The sequence below is a fragment of the Chironomus tepperi genome, unplaced genomic scaffold (assembly GCF_022539635.2).
Source record: "Chironomus tepperi strain 1889 unplaced genomic scaffold, CSIRO-AGI_Ctep_v1 contig_93, whole genome shotgun sequence".
NCBI classification, from domain to species: Eukaryota; Metazoa; Arthropoda; class Insecta; order Diptera; family Chironomidae; genus Chironomus; species Chironomus tepperi.
This window is the reverse complement of record NW_027226215.1, coordinates 1,503,723-1,519,019: the sequence shown is the minus strand read 5'-3', so window position 1 is coordinate 1,519,019 and position 15,297 is coordinate 1,503,723. Positions and strand designations below refer to the sequence as shown.

The window sequence follows — 15,297 nt, the reverse complement described above, 5'->3', positions numbered from 1 at the left end:
CACTTCTTATCTACCAATTTGATCATTAATTAATCACTCAAAAAGTAAATAAAGCCTAAAATTGCTGAACAAAGTTTCCAATTGAGCAAAAAATATTTGCATCATTATAATTAAACTCATAAATTGTTTAAAACAGCAAACTAAGCAGACTATATTTAAATTCCAGCCAAAAATGATAAAAGCATTAAGTCAAAGATTATTTTGTTTGCAAAAAAATTCATCATAAGTAAACATTAAATAAAATTTATTAATTAAAAAAAAACTCGACTCGGCCGTTTCGCTTTGTGGCAAAGAGCTCATTTGTAATCTAAAAAGATTGTTCCGAAATTTTGCGTAAACAATGTCTGTTTTATTTCTTATAAACTTCCTCTCCTTTTTTCTTCTTTACAAAGTTTTAGAATGTGATTTTAATCACAATGTAAATAATTTACTTTAACAGGATTTTCACACTGTAAATTGGATTAGTAGGTTCACTTTGGGTGGCCGAACAGCAAAAATGACATGTTTATTAAGAATGTTACAAGCGAAATCAGTGGTGGGAAACCTTTTTTGTGTACTGGGACTCCTTAACTCAGTGACGGGCAATCTGCGTGTTGCGCCACATAATTTGAACAACACAAGTTTGATATGCCACACGGTTTGGACAACACTAGTGTGTCACACCACATAATTTGATCAAAATTACTGTGTCACACCAAACATTTTGGACAACATTAATGTGTCGCACTACACAGTTTGTACAACATTAGTGTGTCGAGTCACACAGGTTAAACAACACTAGTGTGTAGCACCACACCGTTTGAATTACACTTATTTGTCGGTTCACATAATTTGGACAACATTAGTTTGTCGCACCACACAATTTGAATATCACTAGTATGTCGCACCACATAGTTTGGGCAACAATTTTGTGACACACTACACAGTTTTGACAACACTAGTTTGTCGCACCACATAGTTTGAGCAGCAGTTGTATACGGCGATATACGGTTTGAACAATACTAGTGTACCACATCACACAAGTTGCTCATCACTAAGCTACACCAATTAAATTTTCCCATGTACATCTTACAAAGTAATTTAAGTCATACTGTAAGCGTGCAAAGTGCCATTAATTATATTACAAAAGCACATGTTCTCTTTACAGAGTTTAACAAAGGATAAAAACAAGGAATTAACTGTTAAGTTTTGAATGCTCAAAGAACCGTTAAAAATTTTAACCACAAACTTTATATCTGCTACATGTGATCATTAGCATAAATCTTTTGTATGGGTGATAATGTAGTAAATTTATGTATGCGCCTCAAACATTTTACAGATACACAATGTCATTATAACCCCAAACTTTACTTTCGATGAAAACAAAGAAGAAACAAAACATTCGTCTTGTTTGCATTGTTTTAAGCACGAGAGTCGCCAAAATCGTCATTTCAAAACTTTCAAATTAATTTGATTGTATTGAACGAGGTTTGTGCTGTTTTACATTCTTGAACAGAGTTGATTATCGGTAAAATTCGGTTGACAAACTTGATTTAAAGCATGTTTAATGAGACAATGAGTGGTTATGGCTATTTTGGGAATGGTATTGTCATGAAGAGTTTGATTTATTGACTGATTGAAGGTTGCTTAGTTAATTATGTTAAAAAAATACACAAATCAATTCTTTTTGGACAGTCATTTGAAGGTTTGAAATTTTAAAAATTCATTTAAAATTTCAAAAGCCGTTAAATTTTCAAAATTATGCAAAATAATTCAAAACTGTTAAAAAACCGTTAAATTTGAAAATTCCTAAAACGTTAAAAATTTAAAAATTTTAAAACGTTGAAAATTGAGAAAATTACAAAAACTGGTAAAATTTTAAAATTATGAAAAAATTACAAAACCGTTAAATTTGAAAATTTCTTCAACCTTAAAATTTCGAAGGAAAAAAATCGGAAATTATACAAAATCTTAAAATTTGGCAAGGAAAAAAATTAAAATTTCAAAAATCCGTTACAAGAAATTAAATTTTTTCACAAAATTCTCACAATTTTCAAAGCCAGCTTCGTTAAAACCATGAAAAATACCTTCTAAATTTAAAATAAAATAGTCATTTAATCTCTTATTCCCCTCCAATCCACAATCCACAACTCATCACGACAATTAAATGATATACCTTTTGTCACAAAATGAAGGTCACATAAATTTATGTGACTATACGATACTCCATAAATCCCATAAGATATCATTTCGTCCCACAACAAACTCATCTCGACCAATATTTTGACAAATTGAATTATTTTATTTTGATTGTAGCAACACGGCAAATAATGCTGTGTATATATAAATATTTCTTACTTCTCCTGCGTTTGCAAAACACCTGATCTCATTCGCAAGTGTTTTTCATCACTCCTTCCGCTTTGTATATATATTTCACACACACCAAACCTTCATTTTTTTGCTACTAAACTTCTCACATCTCATAAAATTTATTGAAAAATGTAATTTAATATTGTTTCAATTATTTTTTTTACTGTGATTTTCATTCAGCTTTTTTCTTTATTTTTAAGTATTTCGAGTGTACTATTACGACATACCGGGGCAGGCATCTTGTCTGCTTTTTTCTCAACTTTTATTGCTCTCTGAGAATTTTACTCAAACATGATCGAGAATTGCAACTTTTTACTCGTATTCAAAAACAGATTTTTTCGTTTTTTTGCTTTATTTAATCAGTATTTTTGCGTAGGTGTATAAAAACAAGCTTGTTTTGTACCCTAAATGACGCGAGGGTTGCGAACTTTTCAAAATTTGAAGGTCAAACAGGATTTTTTTGATATAATTCTTAATTACTTTATGATTTTAATTGAGAATCACGCTGAATGTGTTTAATTTGCTTCACGCTTCAGTATTAGCTGATAAGGAATGGAGTTAATTGGATGTTTTTATAGTTTTTTAAAATTGTTTTGATTTTAATGAGTCTTTTATGACGCGATTAGTGGATAATTAAATGAAATTGAAAATGACCTTTGTATAGGTATTAAACATGAGTTGCATCATTGATGTTGAGAATTTCGCGTCATTGAAGCAGAAATTTGCGATGAAAATGAAGTTTATAGTGCTGATGATGCTAAAATTGCATCTATTATTTTGTGAAGAACTCCCTCGTTAATGATACAAAACATTAGAAATAGATGCAATACATTTGCATCTTTTGAGAAGAATTTAGTCGTTAATGATGCAAAAAATACAAAAATGAGGCAACGCATTATAATTGAAGCAATAAATTTGCATGTTTTTTGAAGAATTTCATGATTAGTGATGCAAAATATGCAAAAATGATGCAGTTTTGTCATTTAATTTGCAAAATAATCAAACATGATGATGCAAAATAATCGCAGCTTCTGTGAAGTACTTCGTCATAAATGATGCAAAACATGCAAAAATAAATGATAAATTTGCATCTTATGTGAAAATACTCGTAGTTAATGATGCAAAATATGCAAAAATGATGCAAATCATTAGAAATTGATACAAAGATTTGAATTTTTTGTGGAGTCTTTCGTGGTTAGTGATGCAAAACTAATAAAAATGATGCAATGCATCAAAAATTGAATCAATACATTTGCATCTCTAATGAACAATTTCGTCGTTAATGATCAACATGCAAAAATGATGCAAATCATTACTAATGAATCATTATACAATTGATGCAATAAATTTGCATCTTTAATTAAGAACTTTGTCGTTATTGATGCAAGACATGGGAAATTGATGCAGTAAATTTGCATCTTATGTGAATAATTTGCTCGTAATGATGCAAAACAACCAAACATGATCCAAAAAATAATGAATTGATGCAAAAAAAATGCATTTTCTATGAGGTACTTATGATGCCAAACATGTAAAAATGATGCAGAACAAGCAATTATGATGCAAAAAACACTAATTTCACCTTTCTACGCAAATTCAATAAAAATGCCAAAGTTTATGACAACCCAAACAATTTTCTCCGTCAATCACACATTCCCACGATAATTCTAATGCAAAAATAACAAGCTATGCGGTTACGGACTTATGGAGAATGCTCCTGACATTGAAAACAATCCGCAAAAAAGTGAACAGACGTCATCATCAGATTGTTCAATTTTAGAAACAAATTGCGAGAATTTAAACAGTTGCCATATTCTTTTTTAAAAACAAACAAGCCGCAAAATATTGAAGGAATGGGTGACATCAGCTCATAATGTATTCTGTTGTGGCTTATTACATAAGACATATGATATCAATTTATTACTTTAAAAAAGAGTTTTAAATTTCACAGAAAAATTTTGTATGAAACGCCATGTTTAACTTAATGAATTGGTTGGGAACTGGGAATGTTTGGCACATTTTTGCCTTTGAATACAAACAATGTAGTGACTGTGCCTTACTGTATATTCTCAAAAATATGTGAAAACAATTTTTACTGCCGCATATTAAACATTTAATTAAAATTCCTTTAAATTACTTAAAAATGTCTTTCAAATCGGATCTCATTCCTCTCAGAGACAAGCAACAGCACAAAGTTATGATCATTTATGATTTCATGATATATTTGTGTTGTGTCTCTTCATGCGACACTTTTAATTTATTAAAAGTAAATAAAGATATTTATATTATATTGCGTGGGATGCGTATGATATACGATTTTTTATTTGATGGTGCGGGATATAATATGCATATGTATATTCTGTATCCGTTTCCATCACTAATTTCTCATGTTCATTTTCATGGGAAAAGATTCTCTCTTTTTTTGTTGTTTGGATGTTGTTGTTGTTGTTGTTGTGTAGCATCTTAGAAATGACGCTATTTTCGTAAATCTTCTTTTCATTCTTTCACAGCTTTTGATATATTCGTACATTTATGCTTTGCGCAATTTTAATAAATGTTTAAGGTGTCACCTTTTTAGATTAATATCAATTTGACCATAAAGCAATTTTTGAATGAATTCCTCAATTTTGTTTGGACTTTTTCTTTTTCCATCGACTGTGCTACTTTGTTGAAAATCTAGATTCCTTGTGTATTTCCTATTGTATTCATTCCATTTGTTTGTTAGGGATGATTATTGATTTCTTTATTCCTTTTAGCTAATTTCTTAATGTAAAAACTGTAATATTGTATTAGAATGTTTCAACTTTACACAATGGGAATGTTTATGTAACTAATTTTATTGATTAAACACCGTAAATGTATTGTAAGCTGGAAATATAAAACAAAAAGTGCTAATAATTTCTATAATAATAAGTTCTATAATTACCATCAATCTCTCGTTTATATCGTCTTAATCTAGAAGAAGTGTTAGTTTGCGAGTAATTAGCACATTTATTAATAATTCTGAAGTGTAATAAGCACTTGGTTCTGCACAATTAATCTTTTTTGTTCAATTTCAAGTAATTTTGTTGTGAATGAAAATACTTTGAATGATCCAATGTCAATTATTGATTGAATAATTTGTCACAATTCTTTTAAAACAGATTTGTAGGCAGTTTTGTTGATTCTTAAATAGATTTGAGTCCATTTTGGAGTTTGATTAACTTTGTTTAATAAGAACTGCTTTAATTAATGTCAATTTTAGATTAAATTTTCATTTTTCGGACGGATTGTACAAAGAAAGTTCAAAATTAAGTTCAAAACGAAATTCAAGTAAAATATTCAAATTTTCAAATTCCGTTATTCAATCAAAATGTTTCTCACTCTCCAAATGAAGAATAACAAAGTTCAAACCAAGTTCAAATCGAAATATTCAAATTCTAAATTTCCGTTAATCAGCCAAATCTCTTCCTGCCTTCCAAATACAGAATAATTCCCCAAAATAACTCATTACCATTGCGTCAAGGCAAACATTCTCCCGATTTTACGCAATTCTCTTAAGTGAAAGTAACATTATAATTTAAACGGATATTTAAATGAGCCGTGGACATATATAGCACATGCTAAAGAATCCCAAAATAGTAAAAATTTGATGAAAATTTTGTATTTGCATTTTGGCTTCATTCCCTGCATACATGTCAAATGAATGTAACAAAATAAAAACTCAAAAATAGAACGACAAAATAAAAAAAAATAATTACAAACATTTTACTCGTCAATCGTCAATTGCGATTTGCCGTGCTGATAATTATAGACATTATGTATGCAGTTTTCATCTCTGAAGCTGTAAAGGAAAGAGGAAAGAAATTAAAAAGATGAAAGTGAGCGAAACCGGCCAAAAGGCAAAAAGGAAACTTGAATTGTTTTTTGAGGTTAAAAATAAACCTAAAATTTTGTTGACGATAATGCATTTCGGGTTGAGGGAATGGAAGTCGCTCGTGCTTAAATAGAAGGGAAATGAAATAATCAGCCTCGCCTTTTTTTCATAACCACCATTTGTGTATCATCAATACAATCAAGTACGAGCTTATTTTCAGTCAAAAGGTGCCCTCTATTGCGAATTGATGTAAATTCCGAATGGATTTTTAATGGCAGTCAGGATTTGCTTTTGAGTTTGAGTTTTTTTTTATTTCAGTTTGATGAGTAAAATGCATTAAAGTTAATCAGGTTAATTGGATTGTTTTTGAGTGCTGCGCTTTTGTACAACGCAGTAAGCTTGACTGAACTTCTAAGTCAGAAGGTTTTAGAGGGTAATATTTTTATATTAATAATTTGAATTGGTAATTCATGGGAAATAACCAACGTGGATGGAGAGAAGTGGGAAATCTAATGATGATACAGGTGATGAGTCATAGAATGAAGATACAGGTTGTTCTATGAGATCATTATACTGTGACAAAAATATATTAACATTCAGATTTGAACAAGAGTTGACTGAACTTTAACGAAAAGGAGACAGTTTACTTCCAAAAACCTATCTGTCTGTTTTGAACTGGTGCTAGAATTTGTCAAAATTTCAATGAATTTTGGTTTGATTTTCAAATTACAGATGTTGTTCAAAATCAAATTTTTGAAAATTTTTAAAGTTCAGAAATTGAGAATTCAAGTTCAATTTGAAATTTTGAAAACCGTTAAAGTTCAAATTTTTTGAAATCGTCAAAGTTCAAAAGTTTTAAATGTTTTGATTTAAATTTTTGAAACCCGTTAAAGTTCAAATTTTAAATCATTGTCAAAGTTAAAAATTTTCAAAGGTTGAAATGTTTGAAAACCGTTGAAATTTAAAATTTTTAAAAGCCATTAAAGGTCAAAAATTTCAAATTTTCTCACTTGAGCTTTTGAAAAACGTAGAAGTTCAAAATTTCTAATCATTTTTATTCAAAATTTTGAAAGCATTTGAAATTCAATTATTTTAGAATCCATTAAAATTAATAAATTTTATTAAAATGTGAGTCAATGCTTTATCATATATGCATATCTGATCCCTAAAATAATTCATAAACTACCTCCATTTACCATTTAATTGAACATTTATCGATTTTATTCAACAACTTTCAAGACGTTCCCATCAAAATCAAATTCAAACAGCACAAGCCATTGACTCACATTTCGTTATGTTCATTTTCTATTCTAGAACACCGAATTCTAGTTTCCATAATTTCAATTAATCACAATCAACAAATTTTTATTTTGACACAGAAAAATCATCGCATGACAAACAAAAATTTACACATAAAGTCATTTGCTATAGAAACTAATGTGAATCTCGGTCATCAATAAAAAATAAAGTACAGATGCACATGTAACTTTGATGATGATGATGATGTAATCTATCCGATTGTTATTAAACAACATCCATATACAGATTTTTATTAAATAAACTATTTTGCAGTAATCCTTTAGCATTTACTCCTACACTTGTGCATCATCTTGTCTTTTTTGGATATCAAGATCTATTTTTGAATGGCATGCGATGATGAACTTTCGTTATCGATTAATACATTTTTTATGGGGATTTAATTAATTAGAATCATTTTATCACTTGCCACTCGTCTTATTTGGCACCCAAGCTTCTATTTTTGGCTTTGTCGTTGAATACGGCATATAAGCGTGCTTAGTTCCAGTCAAATTTTCACTATGATCCAACATCCATTTATATTTTGTGATCATCTTTATCGGATCAGCATATGGCAGTGCATCTGTTTTATAACACAACCATCCATTCCATTCGGGTGGCACTTGTGATCCATCCATATCACAATTCTTATATTCTGGATACTCAACCCAACGACTACGTCCGAAAAAGTAATATAAATTTTCATAATATTTGTTGCCATATTTATCTTCACCAACAAGTCGACCAAACTTGAGATCATCAAATCGACGAAATTTTTGGATCGCCATTTGTAGACCACCGTGACTTTTTACATCCTGATACAATCGCTGCAGCTTGTCAAAACCAAAATAAATTGCTAAATCTCGAATTCTCATTTTAACTAATTTTTTAAATTGAAGAAAGCAGCTTCAATTGCTTTTTTGTTGAATAGAATGAAAAATTGACGAATGGAGAAAAAATTACTTCGACTGCTGTGATTAAATTAATGATTTGTTTTTCAAAACTCTTTTCCTCTTGTTGTGAAACAGTATTAAACTATAAGGTGAAGAAAATTAAATTGAAGTTTGATTTTTTGGGGAATTCATGAATGTTTTTGGGAAGAGCGAATCAAAAAAGTTTGAAATTATATTCAAGACCTATCATTGATTCACAAAAGAATACGAACTGATACAAAAAGATGCAAAAATTGAGCAAAACAATCCAAAAAGTGAACAAATTGACACAAATTGGAAAAAGATGCAAATTGACAAAAAAGATGCAGAAACTGAGCAAACAACTGAAAATTTACACAAAATTATGTAAAAATTGAGCAAAAGGATGCAAAATTCTACTAAAAAAAAGCAAAAAGTGAGCAAATTAACTAAAAAATGTCTGAATTGAGCAAAAAGATGCAAATTGGTTAAGAAAAGATGCAAAAAGTGAGCAACAAGATGCATAAATAAATTAGGGTTTCTGTTTAACCGCGTTTTTTCATAACCGCTGTTATGCTGTTATGAAAAAACTCAAAACAGCTGTTAACGCGGTTAACAGCAGTTATTGCGATTTTTAATAATATCACAATTTTACTACCTATGTTAATAAGCTTTTTATTGATATATTTTCTTTTTATTTGCCTCGTATGGTTGTCTAAACCTACAAAAGTAAAGAAATTAATCAAAATCAAAGAAAAAGAATGATTTTTTATGATTAAATTGAAAACTTGAAAAAAATTCCCAAAATCTTTCAAGTTTTTCAAAGGAATTGTAGCCTAAAATTTTCATCCAAAACTCGCATTTTCTTACAAAAGAAGAGAGATCTTAGAAAGAAATTAAAACTTTTTTATTAAAAGCCTTCAAAATTTTCTTATTTAAAGCATTTCCATATAAAAATGCTGTTAACAGCTGTTAATTTTCAATAACCGCTGTTTTGCGTTAACCGCATTTTTAGGTAAAAAACCGCTGTTATGCTGTTAACGGTTAACCGCTGTCAGAAACCCTTTAAATAATCAAGATGCAAAAAAATTAAAATCATGGAATTTTTTAGGAATCAAAGACTGTATAAATTATAGATTAATATGACAATACTGCAAATTGTCCAATAACAACCCAACCTCAAAACAATTAACCCAGCCATCCAAAATGAGCTTAAATCCCAAACCTCACATTTCTAACAATCAGCTTAAAAGTTCCAATTCGGTCATTCGCATGATCACGAATCCATTCATAGCCATTGACTGAAAATCATTCATTAGAGTGAAAAATGAAATGGAAAAAATTATAGTTTTTGGATATAGATGTAGATTAAATAGCACAATTTATGTTACATTCGCAGAATAGTAAGTAATAACATTAGATACACTAAATTCCGTCCACATTATCCAAACTCACTTGAACTTAGCTCCTTAAAAAATAGCAATAATTTAGTTTATTTATAAAGACGATTGTATATCACATGAAATATGCGATTTTTTTATTCGCTATAGCTTCAACAATGTGTACGATATCGTGACTATGTAGCATAAATTTTATTACGTTCTACAACTTTTTTTATAGTTTTGAATATTTAACTGATGTGAATTGTGGGTTACAAATTTAATAGTAAAAATGAAACAGGAAGTTTTGCCTTTTTTTGTAGAATAATGGGAGCTTTAAAGCTTTGTTAACTTTAAGCCAGTGGTGGGCAACCTTTTTTGTGGTGTGGCACACCTAGGTGTCAAGCCTCGACTGATACCAAACACGGCATACGGTTTAGGACATTCATGCCATCGCATTAATGTGTCACGTCACATAAATTGTCCACCACTGTTCTGAGCCATTGATTAAAACAGTTGTGGGCAGCCTGTGTGCTACGACACACCTTAATAGTAAGCTTCGATGGAAATCGCACTTGCCATGTAGTTCATGTGTCGCTAATGTGTCACGTCACACAAGTTGCACACCATTGATTTAATCAATAAGTTAGATCAAACCTTTTTTGTGGTACGGCACACGTTGTTGGTTATCTACAACCGAAACCGCGCACGACATGTTGTTCATGACATTCATGGAAACACACTAATGTGTCACGTCACACGAGTTGCTCACAAGTGTTCTAAACCGTTCTTTTAGGCAGTTTTAGTGAAACTAGGAAGCACGGAACACTAATGTGCCGCCAAAAATTATTGGAAATGCTACAAACCGTATTTCACATGCGGTTTCAGTCGAAGCTAACCATCAAGGTGTGCCTCGAAAAAAAAGGTTCCTTACCACTGCTTTAAAAAGCTTTCTACTTGTAGCGGCAAATGACGTAATACAAATGGTTGGTTACAGTCATGCTTTAACTTTATTGACTGTAATTTGGGGTTGTAAATTTGTTCTAAATTTGATAATTGTCAGCCATTTAGAATGTTAAGGAAAAAGCTCAGTAGGTCAAAATGTCAAGGCAGAACCTTTTGTTCTAAAAATTACAAAATTACAGCATAAAAATTCCATGCAAATTGATGACCTTGACTATTATACAACATGTGCGTCGACCGTTTCATGTGCTAGATCACGCAACCTTAGGCCATAGCTTTAAAAAAGCAGAATTCGCAGTCTCAACTCGTGTGTCATTCACGGAAGTAAATCAAAATTTAATTTATTGCTTATTTCGGCAACAATTATGTGGTCAGGCACATCCATTTTCCCTTTGAAATAAAGCAGATTCTGTTGGAATTGACATCAAAAAATCTCCAAACTATCCAAGGTCATCAGAATGAGACTGTTTTGAAAAAATTCACGATAAACACTTTATAAACAGATGGTTTTTGAATTCTAAAAAATTGCTCATTGAGCGGCAGTTCCACATGCTTTAATTTATATACAAAAAGAACAAAATACTTTGTTCGCAAAAATGTGCGAAAATCATCATTATAAACTTGATAATTGCCAAAAGCATTAAATTTAAAACAGGAAATATTTTGGCTCCACTTAATTACGAATCTGTGGATTTTTTGATGCTGGATGTTTTTCAATTAACTGGAGTGCAGTTTGACTGATGCGTCAATCTTTGAGCTTAGCATAGCAGTTAAAATTTAAATCTTACAAAACCGTTGACTTCTTGATTTTTTCAAAACTGTTAAAAAATTTGAATTTTACAAAACCGTTAAAAATTTTTAATTTTACAAAACCGTTAAGAATTTGAACTTTACAAAACCCTTAAATATTTTTAATTTTACAAAACAGTTAAAAATTTTGAATTTTACAAAATCGTTAAAAATTTGGATTTTGCAAAAATGTTTAAATTTATAATATTTATAATATTACAAAACCGTTGATAGTTTGAATTTTTACAAAGCTGTTATGATTTTGAATTTTACAAAACCGTTAAGAACTGCGCTCTGGACAAGATCTTGAGTGCTACTTGTTATTTAAAGACTTGTGCCCTTACAAAAGCTCCAATATGCCACACTTCAGTGATTTTGTATTGAGAATTTATTTCATTCACTGACTTTAAATGCTCAACATCCCTGAAAATTCCTTCCATTAAAGGATATAATTGGATCGCTTTAGAAAAAAATAAAATTCCGCAATTTTAAGCACGTGTCAATCCATGTCGTAAAGTCCGAAAGTGAAAGTCACAGCAATTACTGCTTACAGAAGCTTGTTTGTTCTTCTTAACTTGATGTTTTAATTTCTTTGCGAATTTACTTCCAAAATGAAATTCAATAAAACTAAATTGGAAGCGACCAAAATATTTATTTATAACGGTCAAGTGACACTAAAATGTCAAATATTAATCACATTTGGAATTTATGTCAATTTTTAAGCATCAAATGATTTAATAATTTTGGGCATCTCCATCAAGTTCCATCCACAATTGTTGATAGTTCCACATGTTAACAATGGCATTCATCATAATCAATTCAGATTCTCATCATTCATAATTTTCTATTGATTTATTACAATTTATATGCTGTGAAATTTCATGCTTTTAAGTATTGAGAGAATGCAATTGAAATAAATTGACTTTTTGCCTTTCTCGTGTCAATTTTATTTAATCATCACACTTCTTATTGCCGGATATTATAGATATGAAGATAAATTCACGGTGTATGTGTGTAGGATGGACGATGAATCGATTTTAATATATTTTTTTTTTCTTTTAGAAATGTTTAAATGAGAATAAATTTTTGCAGATGAAGAAAAATTTTGTTATTTTGAGAATGTGAGGGGGAGCAAGAGGAAGCGGCAGAGGAGGATCTGCTGTTTTTTGAGTGATTCCATGTGGAAATTCGATCATATTTGTGTTTTAAGATGAATATTCAATGTAACGGTCAAATGAGATTCAAAAATATTCTAAAAATTCAGTAGATTACAATTCAAATTTCAAATATTTGTTCATAACGGTCATTTCAAATTTAAAATTATTTAATAAATAATGTTGAAAAAAATTCGAATTTCAAAAATCCGTTAACAAAAAATTCAAAATTGTTCAAAAAAACTTCTTTTGAAAAAAGATTCAAATTTCAAATATCCGTTAAAAACAAGTTCAAATTCAAAATTCAATATAACGTTCATTTCAGATTCAAAATTGTTCGAAAACTTATTTTGAGAAAAATTCAAATTTCAAATATCCGTTAAACAAATTCAAAATATTAATTTAATAAAAAGCACTCAGCATATGCTATAAATTGAATCTTATCAATTTAGACACGGTTAGCTCTTAACTACTATTTTTGTCATAAACTCGTCCATAAAATGCCTATGAAATTATATTGAATTAAGGTTCGTCCATATAGTTTCAATCAATATAAATATTAATAAACAGAAATAAAGCAAAAACATTCATAAATTTTATGTCATAAAGAATTAAATTATTGTATTCTAAATGAAATTTTTATGTGTTTTTAATTCTCTTTTTTCGTCTGCTTTGTGTTTCAATTTCACGTCTTTTTAAGTCTACGGGGGAGCTGTAAGTTTATGTTTCATGTACAGTACAAAGTAAAATGCTGTGGTCAATCAAACTGAATGTCTATGAAGACATTTAGAGTTCAAATTACCACATTGACGATAAGTAGATGTACAACAATGAAATTTATTTTTCTTACTTTTTGGTCTATAAATAAACTTTTTTTTTTTTTGTAGGAGATGAAAAATAATAAAAATTGAAATTTAGAGCAATACAAATTAATTTTCAATATTTCTACTGCTGCTGCTGCTGGTTGCAACTTAATGTATTTATTTATTTATGTAAGATTGAGAAATGTTTAGCTATTGGCAGAATTTTTCCAATTTTACGCTTCATCTAATTTTATTTAAAATTAGATTTTCTTGCCATAATTTGATACTTCTTATCAGAAATTGACGTCAAATAAGATTATTTGAGAGAACGTTCTTACGATTTTCTAAAAATAGTCCAATGCTGATTTGTTTAAGCTTCTTAGATTTAATCAAATATTAAATGAAATGCTTAATATTTTTAAAAAAATCATTCAAATCATTGAAATTTTGAATTTTACAAAACCGTTGACTTTTTGAACTTTTGCAAATTCATTAAAATTTTGAAATTTACAAAGCCGTTGATTTTTTGAATTTTTAAAAATTCATTGAAATTTTGAATTTTACAAAACCGTTGAATTTTTGAATTTTATAAAACCGTTGACTTTTTGAACTTTTGCAAAATTCATTGAACTTTTGAACTTTACAAAACCGCTGGCATTTTAAACTTTTGCAAATTCATTGAACTTTTGAACTTTACAAAACCGTTGACTTTTTGATCTTTTGCGATTCATTGAAATATTGAATTTTATAAAGCCGTTGATTTTTTCGAACTTTTGAAAATTCATGGAAATTTTGAATTTTACAAATCAATTGAAATTTTGAATTTTACAAAACCGTTGATTTTTTCGAACTTTTGAAAATTCATGGAAATTTTGAATTTTACAAATCAATTGAAATTTTGAATTTTACAAAACCGTTGACTTTTTGAACTTTTGCAAATTCATTGAAATTTTAAATTTTACGAAATCGTTGACTTTTTGAATTTAACAAAACCGTTGACTTTTTGCAAAATTTTTAAGAATATTCTCAACTTTCCCACAACAATGTGCTTCATTAAATCTTTAAACCATTTTATAAGGTATCAATATGATGCATTAAAGCCTTATTGTGTAAATTTGAGTAAACATAAGCTCCGATGTTTCACATCATTGAAAATATCCACACACTTGTAATTTAATGCTGAAAAATATTTTCTCAATTTTTCAGAAAAAAGCTCCAATTTCCAATTGCTTGATTTTGAAAAAGAACAAAAATTTTATTATGCTTTATTGTTCAAATAGCCGTTTTAAGTATGAATTTCATCATTCCATTTTGGAAATAAATTTTTTGGCTTCTAACTGACAATAATGTGAGTCGGAATGGCTTCACTTTTTCGATGATTTATGTTACTGAGCTTCTCTGATGTAGAAGCTGTATGTAAACGACATTTTTTAATGACTTCATTAAAAATTGCCTAAAATTTCCTGTTCTTACTCAATTCTCCTCATTTAATGTGTTATTTTTTGGTTCACATGTGCTTGTTCTGATTTATTTTCTACATAATTGGTCTAATTGGTGAATGGCAAAACAGTCAAATTAGTGAAATGTGTGAAAATGCGAGTTTTTAATTTACAACATTTTTAACGGCTTTTCAATTTTTGAATTAAGTCATTAAAAAAATTCAAATTTCAAAAGTTCGTTATGATTTCAAAACTTAAAATTCCTCAATTATTGACTTAACAAAACAAATTAAATTTTTTTACGACTTCCAATTTATTAATTCAGCTGTTAAGTGCACCTCTACTCTCGTATCTAAAT

General features: G+C 29.3%; 1 protein-coding gene across 2 annotated transcripts in view; it reads left to right on the top strand.

Moving 5' to 3' along the window:
• The window catches only part of LOC139087043 (putative uncharacterized protein DDB_G0289963), a 97,699-nt gene that overhangs the window by 43,038 nt on the left and 39,364 nt on the right, over positions 1 to 15,297 (top strand). The window lies entirely within an intron of this gene.